Source organism: Chenopodium album, chromosome 14 (genome assembly GCF_948465745.1).
Source record: "Chenopodium album chromosome 14, dcCheAlbu1.1, whole genome shotgun sequence".
NCBI classification, from domain to species: domain Eukaryota; kingdom Viridiplantae; phylum Streptophyta; class Magnoliopsida; order Caryophyllales; family Amaranthaceae; genus Chenopodium; species Chenopodium album.
The window spans coordinates 40920730-40935402 of record NC_137847.1 but is presented as its reverse complement, the minus strand read 5'-3'; positions in this window follow the sequence as shown (position 1 = coordinate 40935402).

The window sequence follows — 14673 nt, the reverse complement described above, 5'->3', positions numbered from 1 at the left end:
CCTAATTTTATACCATAATACCATACCTTTGAAGTACACCTAAAGCTTTAAATCTGGAAATAACTGATGAAGATAATCAAATGATATTATAAGTATTAAGAATTCGCACAAATTTGTCGAAGAATTTGACGAAACTTGTGATCATTTGGGGCTTCTCAATTAAGATAGAAGAGAGAGAAAGGGTGCTTGGAAAAATGTTAGAGAGAGAAAAAGAATGGGTGTGAGGAATCTAACGATAGGAGATAGATTGGGTTAAAATTACAACAATGCCATTACTATCTTATTCATTTTGAGCGGTCAGATCAAATCTAATCCCACGATCTAGATTAGTTCTTATATATGTTGGGTTCTTATATAGAGGAGGGTTTTTTCATGAGCCTTCTTATATATATATATATATATATATATATATATATATATGAGGAGAGACTAGAGAGATAAGGGAATTTTTTTTAACATGATAGTGGTTGCTTGGGAGTTGAGAGGAGTGAGGAGGGTGTAGTGTGTCAGTACACGTATGTTAAATAATTATCTTTTTTTTTTTCTTTTTTCCTTTTTACTTAGTGGATTTTTTTTTAGAAAAAAGAAATTTTATCTAACCCATTAGGCGGTTCATGCCCTTTTATTAGGGCGCTAAATTTTATATAACCTATTTAAAAAAACAAATTTGAGCTCTCTCAGTTCTCCACTGAACTTGAAGCGCACTCCACTTTTTCCATTAAAGCGCAGTTCAAGTTTTCTATTGAAGCGAATATCAGAGGAAAGATTAGCAAATATCGTAGTGATGTAATGGAAATCTTGAAATCTTATCGTTTAATTTATTTGTCACTTTAGTTTTTTCATTTGTGAATTTAGGTTTTTCAATTGCTGTTATTATTGTGAATTTAGATTAGCAAATATCGTAGTGATGTATCGGATATCTTGAAATCTAAAGCACAAAGAAAATGATTATTATGGTTGATGTTTGTTGAATTTCTATTGATATGTATATAAATGTAGTCTAAAGTACTTTTTTCCCTTTTGAGCAGGAAAGAATCATGAGTATACCGTTAAGCAATCGGCTGCTAGTAGATTCAATGTGCTGGGGTTTGGAAAAAGAAGGTGTATATTCGGTTAGGTCTGCTTACAAAGCCATTTTTTGTTAGGGTTGGTGAGTGCATAGTGGAAGCAAATTAAAGATTTACAAATTGATCTGATAAAATAATTAGGAGAAAAATATAGCCAAGATAAGTAGTAAGAAAATGGACACACAATATTTGACGTGGAAAAAATTATCAAAAAACCCATGAATGACGAGCACCGAAAATAATCCATTATATGAAAAATAAGAGAGTACAAGAACCCTTGAAAGAGTGAGTATAGAAAACTCTCACTCTAAGAACTCACAAATGAGTAGTATAAGAATAAGAATAGTGGATTTGTAGAGATGTATAGTAAAGGAGGTGTAGTATGTACTAAGGCTAGTATGTATGGTATGGCTTCTTGTCTGTATGTGTAGAATGCCCATGACTCATATTTATAGTGTAGATGGAGCTTGGAAGAATTGATCGAAAAATTCCAGAAATTCCTCTATCATTCTTGTATCCATGAGACTCTAGGAAATTCACAAACCATATTTCTATTTTCTTGCTTACTTCCCATGTCAAAAATTCTCTAGATCATTTTAGGGACTTGCATGATATAAGCTAGTTGAAAAATCTAGAAAAATAGGGGAAAATACCAACCATGCATCAATCTGGCAGGTTAATGTGCTCCCAAGAATCAATCAATAACTATAACTATCTATAAATATAACTAAAGTAACAACCGTTGACATCATTCCCTATTTAAATTGTACAGATGTTAAGTTGTGGTAAAAAAATTTCCCGCCTAAATCAATTGTTGACATTATATTCTTATTTTTATTTTTACTTATTTTTTGAAACCTTCTTATTTTTTACCTTAAATTATTAAATTACATATACGGAGACCGGAGTATATATTTATTTTAGGACAATTATTATATTATGTTATTTTATATTTATTTTTTTTACATTATTATGGATTTATAAAAAAACTATCTGGCTTCCAAATATAATTACTCCCGATTTAAGAGTACAATTGTATAATTTGGTTAAATTTTTACTATTTTTAAAATTATTTAGATCTAAATACCATTGCAATTAATGATTATGTTTCTATATATTTTTTTTCTCATATGAGGTTCATATATAAATATATTTATTTCAAATAAATTTTTTATGTCGTGCATCGCAAGGGGCTAATTTAGTTTATAACTATAGATCACCGTGCATGGCACGGGAACTAACCTAGTATATACTAAAAGACACACCAGCAATGACACGTGTCATCGTCTGGTGTGTCCTTAAATATATATTTTTGTTTTTCATTTATTTCCTTGGAAAAAAATTCTTTTAAGTAAAGTTTAATGAGGTAAAAAAAAGTTGACTAAACTGTAAATAACCTTAATTGTAAGAAAATAATTATTATCTAGATCTTTAATTATAGAAAAAATAAAATACAATAACTTCTTTAGGAAAAATATCATATATGTAGGTCGTAGTAGATTATCAACATAAGATTTTTATTACTTATTTTTATTAAATTACCTTAATAACTAATATTTGTGTAAGAACATCAATCAATAACTATATAATTTATTGACTGATAACTATTAATTATTATATAAAATAGTACCAAAATATAATTTAAAATATATTAATATCTAATTAGAGTTCATATCATGAGAAAAAAAGAATATGAAATAATATATTGTCGGAACGATATGTAATAATATTATTTTAGGTTGCAGAGTTTTGGTTGAAATAATAGAGTGATTTTAATAGTATGTACAAAGAAAATTTATTCGCATGGTTAGTACATAACTTTAAAATTTTTTATTTAGTTAACAAGAAAAATAACACTCTAATAATACCACCGAAATACATAAAATAACCATATGCTCAAATGCTTATCTTTAAAGTACATATATTTAGCTAATCGGTTTTTTCATGACTATTTCATTTTAGTAAATGTTTCGAAAGTTTGATTCACACTAATTTTTGACATTTGTTTTTCATTGATTAAAATAGTTGTAAATTGATAATAACACTGAAAATTACCTTGCATGATACGGACCTAAACTAAATTGTCCAAATTATTTTACAACACCCAAGTCATTCATTTTGAAACAGTTTTCCAAATATGATTTAAATTTAATCATAGTAGTGTTATCATTTCTTGTAATAATTGAATCGTCAACATTCTTTCAAAAAAACAGTTGAATCGTCAACATACCCATACACTAACTCATTTAACTGCAACCAAATTCCCTTTTGTCAATGTGAATGACAAATAATTAGAATGTTATTGTTTAAAGCCATAATTTTTCAAAAGAAAAATTAATAAGAATAATCCAAACTATTAACCCCCTTCTTATTTTAATCCCAACTATGGCGTTAAATTAGAATAATTCCAGGTATTAAGGTTCCTTCTCAAATTAGTTTTAGACTTTTGTTAACATGTTAATTAGGTAAATGAGCAAGGTGCATGTCAACATATAATTGGTTTGCGTATTTAACATTATTTTTTTAAAAAAGAAAACAACATTGCTCTTAAACCTAAACTCACACCACCACGGCACCACCCTCTCATCACCTACCCAATCAAGTTCATCCACTAAAACCACCTTTACATACACTCCCAGCCACCAAAAGTATCTTTTCAGCCAAGCCCATCCACCAAAACCACCCTTTCTGCCACCTTAGCCGTAAATCGCCATCAACCATCATCTACCACTAACAACCACAATTTCCCTTACATCAACCATACCAACGACCGGGCCGACCACAGTATGGAGAGGAGAGAAGACGGAGGTGTTGGGTTTTGATGAGTCTAACTCACCGCGGAAATAAAACTCGAGCCCAAGGAAAAACTCACAATTAATATAACCAAAATGCATAATTAACAAGATTAGAGAAAAGACTAAATTACCCTTGTAGCGTGCTTCGCTCGACCAACGGAACTCTTACTTAAGAAAGCTAAGCCTCGCAAGCGCAACGGCCTCCGACGATATCCACCCACAATGCGACCCCAACCGGTCTCTTACTTGGAGGTTAGCCAAGTCGGACCAAAACACTACTCGAGTAATTAATGAGCTTAAAGGTTTTCTCTCAAGTGGAGATGCCTAATTGAGCTCTTACTCAAGTGAGTTTTCCCGATTCCCAAGTGGGATATTTATAGGGAAACTCAAGTGAGAAATCCACTTTCCCATCAATGTGGGAGAGTTGGTAAAATCAATTTTCCCTTTTTATTTTTAAATCACAAATAAAAGAAAATAGCCAACAACTAATTAATCAACAAGTGGCATTCTAAGAAGAGAGGTTAGGTAAGGACCACAAGGGGAGGGGGGACCAATACTTGATCCCCAAGGCTCCCAAAAATCGCCACTCGTCACCCTTAGCTGCAATGAGCGACTGCCACGTGGCAGGCCAAGCCTAGGCACCCAAGCAGCCTTGCTGGCGCTTGGTGTGCGTGGCCGGGCCTGCTGCTTTGTGCGGCAGTGCTGTTGCTCGGCCCATCACGGCACGCATTGCTTGTGGGCTGCTGGCCGAGGGCTGTGCGCGCCACGCTACTAGCAGTGCTAGCATGCTAGCGCGCTGCCCTGCTAGCTCGATGCTGCTGTTGCTGCCCGCACATGCTAGCACAGTTTGCTAGCCATATGCTAGCAGCCCTGCTAGTAGTGGTGCACTAGCATGCCGCACCACCAACCAGCCAGCCTAGGCTCGGTTTGGTGCGCATGCTAGCCACCTTGCTATACCAAGTGCCCCTAGCACTGGGTTTGCTCGGGGCATTCCGATGCTAGGGGTATTTTGGTAAATTGTTGATTAATTATTGATTTTACCGTCTCATCTTATATTTATTCGACTCGACTTGCGACGCTCGGTTTCGACGCTCCTAGCTCGATTCCGATGTCTAAATATTTAATACTCGAGCGACTCATTAATTCCTTCCGAATTAATTCGTCGTGTCGGATCGTTAGTTGCTTGGGTGTGACCCGAAGGGTTCAGTCAAGATTAAGCTGTAATATTAATTAACATTAATATTACTGGTCGGAAGCGGCCTCTACCTAGGCATTCCGATCACTTGAACTTACTGAATAATTAGCTTTCTAATAGCTCCAAACCCTCTATCAGAATAATACACTTGTTCGAAGGACATCATTCCTTTCAAGAGGTAATTTGGAAGAGGGGAGATAAGAGAGGACGTTGGTGATTTGGAAGAGGGGAGATAAGAGAGGAACGAGGAGGGGTTCAGATAAGGCGGGAACAAAGTAGGAGCCGTCGAAGGTAGAGGAGATGCGGTTGATATAGGGGTAGCGTGTGGGATGTAGGTGGGGGTCAGGGGGTGGAGGTGAGGGAGTGGTGGGCGTCGGAGTTGCGACAAGAGGAGATAGGGAGAGAAGATGGGATGATGATGAAGTGGTGGATCGGATGGAGTTGTATTGGTGGTGGTAGTGAGTTTTGGGGGTAGTGGTTGTGGTTATGGTCTTATGGAATGGGCTGAGGTAAGTGAAGTTATAGGTGAATGGTGGGTGAAAAATAAATGAATCAAATAATTAAATAAAAAAGTTAATTCTCTTAAAAAAAAAAAAGTACTAGTAATAAAAATAAACTTAACCAAGGTATTACAGGTTGTAAGTAAGAGAGACTAATTTGAGAAGGATCTCCTATAGTTTAGATTATTTTGGTTTAAAAATAATTGGTATTAAAATGGGAAGGGAGCTAATAGTTTGGATTATTTTTGTTAATTTTTCCTTTTTCAAAGTTGCAGCTAATTTCACAAACCAACAACAATTTATGTTTCAAACCATACAATAATTTTTCATCCTGCAGACTTTATTAGAATTTTAATTATGAAAGCTAGGGGGAATTTTCATGTATACCTATTTCTCCGAGTGTTCGTTAAGAAAAACATTCAGTAGTAGAAAAAATGCTATTTGTAACTGGCGAAATTGACCTTTTGTAACTGGCATTGTTGGTTGCGATTGCCACCATTACAACTAGTGAAAATTATTCGTAACCGGCTAATATTGGTTACTAATAATATACTATTCGTAACTGACTTAACCTAACGCCAGTTACAAATAGTCTATTTTCCAAGTTAGAAAGCATACTATTCGTAACTGGCGTTAAGTTACGCCAGTTACAATTAAGGTATTATTTGTAACTAGCATAACCTAAAGCTAGTTATGAATATTATTATTTTTTAAAAAAATATATTAATAATTTTTTTATATAAATATTTGATTTGAATACAACAAGCTTGGTGGTATATCCTACTGAGCGACCCATCGTCAAATAGGTTAAAACCTGTTACAACAAGTTACAATTCAACCAACAAAACACGTACTCCAAATAATTCCACATAACTTGAATTCATCCACAACATACAATTCAACCAACAAAACACGTACTCCAAATAATTCCACATAACTTGAATTCCTCCACAACATACAATACAATCAAACACTGCAAACCTGTATCAATAGCACATCAGTCTCATTGACGTGGGGAAAACTATGTCGTTGAACTAATCCTCCCTACGGTCAAACAAATTTATAATCACTCAACTACCTAAATACAAGTATAGAGGTAAGTCAAGGGTCGAACCACTAGGAACGGTTATGTTCAAGTATTTCTAATTAACGCCTAAGCTAGGTCGAAGTCTAAAGTGAAAGGTAACATTATTCTACTTCCTAAATCAAGAACCAAACAAATGAAACACTAGGGAGTGGGGATCAACATGCATTCATGATAATCAAGCTAATTAGGGAGTCAAGCAATCCAAGCAATGCAAAGACAAATAGTAGGAGCAATTAGGGGCATTCAACTAATCATCCTCACACTCTCTAACATAGATTTCTCTAGTGCTAAACAATATGAAGAAACATAATCAAATACTTAACTAATTATGATCAAACCGATATCAAGTGGTCATGTCAATCAATTCAATCATGCAATCAATGCTAGCAATCATGGTTAGCTACTCCAATCAAACTTATGCAACTTGCAAACCTCTATGAATCAATTTAATCACAACACAAGAACTACTCAAATTCCCAAATCAACCTCAATCCATCAACCACACATGTTTACCCACACCCTAGCAAGTAAACTACTCAAGAAACATCATCATCAAATCTACTATCAACTATAGAGAACAAGAATCAACAAAATATCAAGAACAATTACTCTAATCAAACATCAAATATCAAAATCAAACTAAACAAACATCAAATTAAACAAAGCAATTGAATGAGATAGAGTTTAGAAATGCTCATTGATAATTAGGAAGATCTCCAACACAATTGTCACACTTGCATCTTCAATCTCTCAATCACCATTGAAATTCTTCACTTTCTCTCTGTAAAACTACTCCTAAGCTAGCCTAATCTAGAGAGAGAAGCTCTCAACCTAAGAGAGAGAAAACTATCCTAAAACTAAAGAATTACATGAATGAATAATAAAGGAAACTAAAAACTATATAAACAAAAGGAGAAAAGAAGCTTAAAAATCGTAAAAGACCCGGAAACCCGCGCCCGCGGAGAAATCGGCCGCGCCCACGGAGAAATGGGATTTCCTTAGAGACCTCTCCGAGGCCTCTCCAAGGCCTCTCTAAGCCCTCTCTAGCGAAATGCTTCTTCCTTGCTTGATCATTAAGGTCCCGAATTGAATCCTTTGCCAAGGTGATTCTCAGAATACCTACACAAGTAAACAAAGGAAGAAAATAAAAGGGAAAAAGAGCCAAATAAAGGAAAACACGATAAAAACACGAGAATCATAAAGAAAAGAGGAAAAGGAGAAACTAAAGGAAAAAGGACCAAAATTAAGAGAAGAAAGCATGGAAAAGGGAAAGAAATAACCCTAAAAGACTACCCTATGAGTGCCATAAATGACACTCATCAAATTCCCCCAAGCTAGACTTTTGCTCGTCCCGAGCAAAACAAAGGCCAAGAAGGAAAAGGAAGGGCTTATTCGAAGTAAAAAGAAAAAGAGGGGCAAGAATTTACACTAAGACTCACTGTCATAGGAATCACGGTTGTTTTTAACTACAACAAGCCATTTAAACCCCTAGATCGCCCTAGAGGACGAGTGATGCTCTCGTAAGGGTATCCTAAGAGTTTACCCATAACTCTCATAATAATACAAACAAGGCAAAGAGTGAAAAAGAAAACAAAATACAAGAAAAGCAAACAAATGTTCATGAAAGGATTTTTGCAAATGTACAAGCACAAGTGAATGCAAATCTTTCTAAACAAGTAAGGGAGTGCACGCTATAAGATACCTAAGGTTGATTGAAACATAAATATGCTAAGCATATGAACTATTTATCACACTCCACTTTCATCCCAAACGGTCTTACCGCGTTCCCCCTACTAATCTCATATCTCCCCTTAGTGAGCATCTAATAGATTCCGCGAAGGAACCGGAAAAAAATCAAATTTTTGGGCTACTCGACATCTTGACTTCGCATCCCCTTTCCTTAGGCAATGACCCATGATTCCCTCCCCCAAATAGTGACTCAACTTTCTAGGTCGAAAGGTCTTTCCCCAAGGTTGTAACGTAAGGCATAAAGGGTGAAGGTAGGCTAAAATTTTTAAAATTTGGCGGTTTTCCTAAAAAGTGAAGCAAAAGGGTGATCAATCCTTAACAACACGATCAAGAAATCACCAAACAAAAGCAACACCCCCAAGCTTATTTGAAGCTATACTCACAAGAAATATATACAAAAAGCGTAAACGCTTCTCCCCCAAGCTTAAATGAAGCATTGTCCTCAATGCTTAGAAGGAGAAAAGAATACATCAAAATATTTTTGAATTTTCACTTTTTCAATCAATTTTTTTTTTTTTTTTTTTTTTTTTTTTTTTTTTTTTTTTTTTTTTTTTACTTAAACTTGAAATGTCCTCGCCTTTTGCTAAATTCGGACGGCTTTTTCTATAATGCAATTATTAGTCCATGCCTTTTTGATTAAGGACGGCTTTTACTCAAACACTTGCCATTATTCACAAAGAAGACTTAATCACAAACTAGCACTCATAAAAACCAAATTTCCAACTTATCCACCACAAACTCCATCATACATGATCAATTTGCTTCACAAAAAACCAAGAATAGAAAGAAAATGAAACAAAAGGCCAAAGAACTAAAGATGTGGCATGAAAAGAAGGAAATAGGCTTAAATGGTTGCAAGAAGGCAAATGGAAACTCAAAAACAAATATGAAACAAACTAACCTAAAATTGAAAAATACCACCCCGAAAAGGTGCCTTTGTCCTCCCTAGATAGCTCGGTCTCGGGTTTAAGAATCATACTTCAAGCTTTATAGATTAGGCTTGCTAAGTCAAGGATCCATGCCGCTCATGCAAGAATATGATGAAAGCTTGAACAAATATAAATCTCACATGGTTGTAGCAAAAACTCACTAAGGTTGTCAAATCGAAGATAGGGAGCAACTACCAAACATGCCACAAACAAGTAGAATCTGGCTTCATGATCCCCCTAGTTCTAGACAACTACCTTAGCATGCTTTATCCTAGAATCAACCAAACGTAATCTCAAACTGTGCACACCACTACCATTTAGAAAGAAAAGCATTCAATTATAGAAGTCCAAATGTTATTATGTCCAAAGCAAGAACAAAACAAAACACATTGCAAATTTGCCTTGATAGAAACAAAAATCTTTTTGAAGTTTTTCAAAATATAAGAACATGGAAAAGCATAAAATTACACTCAAACATAAATCAAAAAATCCAAGGGAGGGGAAAAACAAGGAGATCAATCCAATCAAACCAACATATGTCCAACAAGTCATCATTCACTAGAGAGAGAGCAAGGAAGGATATTACCGGATATTAGGTGGGTGTAAAAACCCGCAAATTACCCAATTTTACCCTTTCAAGGCTAACAACCTCTAGTATTGAATTTGCCTTCCTTATGCTAGCAAAAATAGGAGTCAACCTTCCTTGATTCTTGATCCATATTGAAGCACCAAAGTATATCAAGTCATGTACCTAGCAAAAGGCACACAAACATTTCCATGAGATTAAATCTATTCTAAAAAGAAAATAAAATGAAAGAAATAAAACACGGGTTACTTCCCGAGAAAGGCTTGCTTAGGGTCCAAGGTTGACCGCTCTAGAAAATAATAATTCAACGCACGCAAGAGCTTGTCAAATGCACTACTACACATTTCATATGATATTAAGTATGCACATGACAAAATAAAGGCATGCAACAAGCTTAGTGCACACCTATGGAATTGAGAAGAAGTATGCCAAGAAGAAGGAGAGAAGGGAAAAACAAGAATATAAGAAAAAGGAAGAGAAATTAAAGAAAAAGAAGAAGGCATACTCCTCCCAACAAAATATTTTTGGTTGGAAATCCCACCATCATCCTCAAAAGTCATCAAATGAGGCACTTGGGGGACTAAAGGCTTTTCAAGAGGAGGGGATATGAGAAAAGAAGGTAATGACATGGGATAGGAGGGAGCAAGATCAAGCTTTCTTGAAAATGAGGTGTAAGGTGAAGGAATAGGAATTGGTTGCTCACTTACACCACTAACCATAGAAATACAAGCTCTCTCATCCAATGAACTCACATCCAAAGGGCTCTCCTCCAACTCATCAGCATTTAAATTAAGCTCATTCTCAATCACATCCTCCTCATTAACTTCACACCCTAAATGAGCTCTCAAGAGCCGCAAATCATCATCAAGGTTCAAAGGAAGCTCATCAAAGGGTTGAGGGTCAAACTTGGGAGGTAGCTCAAAATAAACATGAGAAGTACAATCTCCCTTTAAAAAGGCCTTACCATTCTCAATGGCGGAAAATGTAGAAGAGAAAGGTTCATCAAAGTTGAAAGAGGAAGGCAATTGTTTAACATTAGAGATAGGAGTTGGAGACTCAACTTCACCAAACACTTCACTCCCATCTTCATAATCATCAAAAGTAGGCTCTATCTCCTCAAACTTATCATATAGAACCTCTTCTTCATCAAAATCATCTAAGCTCAAGGCCTCACCCTCAAAGCAACCATGGTCATCATGCAAAGGAGATGGGGTGGAAGAAGGTTGGTTTCCAAGATTAAGGTATGGAAGAATGAAATCACAATCAAGGGAGGTGGGTGGGAGAATTGACTCACTAATTGGTTTGTCAACACTTAAAACCTCTTGACCCTCATCACCCTCAAACATCCAATCTCCCATAGAGACTACTTCATCCTCCTCATCCTTACTCTCTTTCCTAACAACTTCTTCACGCTTCAAAAATTGCAATGTCCCATCCTTCATAACTTGAATTACCATTTCCTCAATATTAAGAGAAGCCAAAAATTTTAGTTTCTCTTCAACTCCCTCTAAAGGCTCAATGGAACAATATTCAAATTTAGAAGGAGGTTCAAAATGCAAACTCTTTTTAGGAACGTCCATCTCTACACCCTTTTCCTCACTCATAGGTTCTCTAACATCCTCCTTGCATACTTTGGAGTTCTCAAAACAATCATCGTCATCATCTTCCATATCTACCAATGTGGTAGAAACTTCATTTACATTCAATATTGATGACAATTGACTCTCCATCTCCTCATTCTTTCTAAAAACAACCTCATTACTCTCTTCCAACTTTTTCAACATTTCCATTTGGCTTCTTACAATCTCCAAATATCTCATCTCGTTTGGTTTCAAATTAGAATTTATCTCCAATTTTCTCAAAGAACCACCAATTTGATTATAAGAAGACTCAAAGGTAGGATCTAAAGATTGGAAAGATGAAGAGCATTGAGGAGCATTATGGGGGAAAGAATTATGTTCAAGCATGCAAGGATCAACATTAGAGATATGAGTGGCATCATCAAATTGGGGAATGGGGGCACAAGTAGGCATGCAAGATTCATCATTCATGGAACATGGACCATAACAATCATCAATGGAAACATTTGAATAACCATGACCACGATCATAACTATCTCTAGCAAACCATACATAAAAGTCCCAAGCATCATCGATTGACAATGCCCGAAATCTACCATTAAACATGCTTTCAACAATGTCTCTATTTTGGTCATTCAAATTATGATAACAAATCTCGCAAGCCTCCCAAATATCCCAACCATGGTAACTAATGAAGTTCTCTAATCTATTAAAGTACACCCAAAATGGCTCATCCTCTAATTGAGGAAACGAGAAATTTTCCATTTTATACAAAACAAGCAAAAATCAAATAAAAGAAAAGTATACACAAAGACCTAGACTCAAGCAATTAAAAACACTCAAACATAGACACCGTTCCCCGGCAACGACGCCATTTTGACGTGGGGAAAACTATGTTGTTGAACTAATCCTCCCTACGGTCAAACAAATTTATAATCACTCAACTACCTAAATACAAGTATAGAGGTAAGTCAAGGGTCGAACCACTAGGAACGGTTATGTTCAAGTATTTCTAATTAACGCCTAAGCTAGGTCGAAGTCTAAAGTGAAAGGTAACATTATTCTACTTCCTAAATCAAGAACCAAACAAATGAAACACTAGGGAGTGGGGATCAACATGCATTCATGATAATCAAGCTAATTAGGGAGTCAAGCAATCCAAGCAATGCAAAGACAAATAGTAGGAGCAATTAGGGGCATTCAACTAATCATCCTCACACTCTCTAACATAGATTTCTCTAGTGCTAAACAATATGAAGAAACATAATCAAATACTCAACTAATTATGATCAAACCGATATCAAGTGGTCATGTCAATCAATTCAATCATGCAATCAATGCTAGCAATCATGGTTAGCTACTCCAATCAAACTTATGCAACTTGCAAACCTCTATGAATCAATTTAATCACAACACAAGAACTACTCAAATTCCCAAATCAACCTCAATCCATCAACCACACATGTTTACCCACACCCTAGCAAGTAAACTACTCAAGAAACATCATCATCAAATCTACTATCAACTATAGAGAACAAGAATCAACAAAATATCAAGAACAATTACTCTAATCAAACATCAAATATCAAAATCAAACCAAACAAACATCAAATTAAACAAAGCAATTGAATGAGATAGAGTTTAGAAATGCTCATTGATAATTAGGAAGATCTCCAACACAATTGTCACACTTGCATCTTCAATCTCTCAATCACCATTGAAATTCTTCACTTTCTCTCTGTAAAACTACTCCTAAGCTAGCCTAATCTAGAGAGAGAAGCTCTCAACCTAAGAGAGAGAAAACTATCCTAAAACTAAAGAATTACATGAATGAATAATAAAGGAAACCAAAAACTATATAAACAAAAGGAGAAAAGAAGTTTAAAAATCGTAAAAGACACGGAAACCCGCGCCCGCGGAGAAATCGGCCGCGCCCGCGGAGAAATGGGATTTCCTTAGAGACCTCTCCGAGGCCTCTCCAAGGCCTCTCTAAGCCCTCTCTAGCGAAATGCTTCTTCCTTGCTTGATCATTAAGGTCCCGAATTGAATCCTTTGCCAAGGTGATTCTCACAATACCTACACAAGTAAACAAAGGAAGAAAATAAAAGGGGAAAAAGAGCCAAATAAAGGAAAACACAATAAAAACACGAGAATCATAAAGAAAAGAGGAAAAGGAGAAACTAAAGGAAAAAGGACCAAAATTAAGAAAAGAAAGCATGGAAAAGGGAAAGAAATAACCCTAAAAGACTACCCTATGAGTGCCATAAATGACACTCATCACTCATTATTGTAATTAAGCTACATGTCTGACAAAGATTCAACAAACTGATAGCAGAAACTTGTAGCTTGTAGTAACTTTTTCCATTTTGCACATGAAGTGAGAACACAGCGATGTAAGATGTTGATGATAAACAATACAGTTTCTTGAGGCTTCCGTGCTTGGCAAGCAGTAATTCAATTTCATCAACACATCTGCACATAAAAATTAAAATGTAAAAGATGCTTATTCATAGTGTATATTCAATAGCAAATAATAATTGTTCACAGTGTACACTCCCCAAGGTCTACAAGTGCTCCATTTACTCCTTAGTTACCTTTAGCTATTGAAGGTGAATATCAGGCAAAAGAACCATATACAAAAAAAAAAACATTTTTCAATAACAAGTAAACCTTAACAGAAGAACAAATCGCAATTACCACAGTTTTTCAATAACCCATAGCAAGCCTCTCCGTCAACTCTTATCTTAAATTTTGATTCTACCTTAGGAGTTTGCTCATGCAAATTGCAAACTCGTACTCAATCTTATACAAAAGCAGGAGAGCAATGCACATAGCACATATCAGTGAAATAGCTGTTTGAGATTTATGCATCTGCAATTACAATTGACAATTTAGCATTGACTTTCTCAAAGAAACCCACACGTACTAGAAAAAATCTAAAGACACTTTAGGACATCAAGAAATGAAACTTTTAGCAAGTATTGGTAGTGAAACTACAGAAAAAAAAAAAAAAAAAAAAAAAAAACACAAAGGATGTCCTAAATGAGACTCTTTTACAAAAGAGTCCAGAAGAAAAGAAACAGAGTTCACCAGTTTCCCCAAATTTCTAATTTTCACGGCCTTTCCTCAAATTTAACTCTTAAGAAAGAACAACAGCATCCACATGAAAAACTTTCAATGCAGAT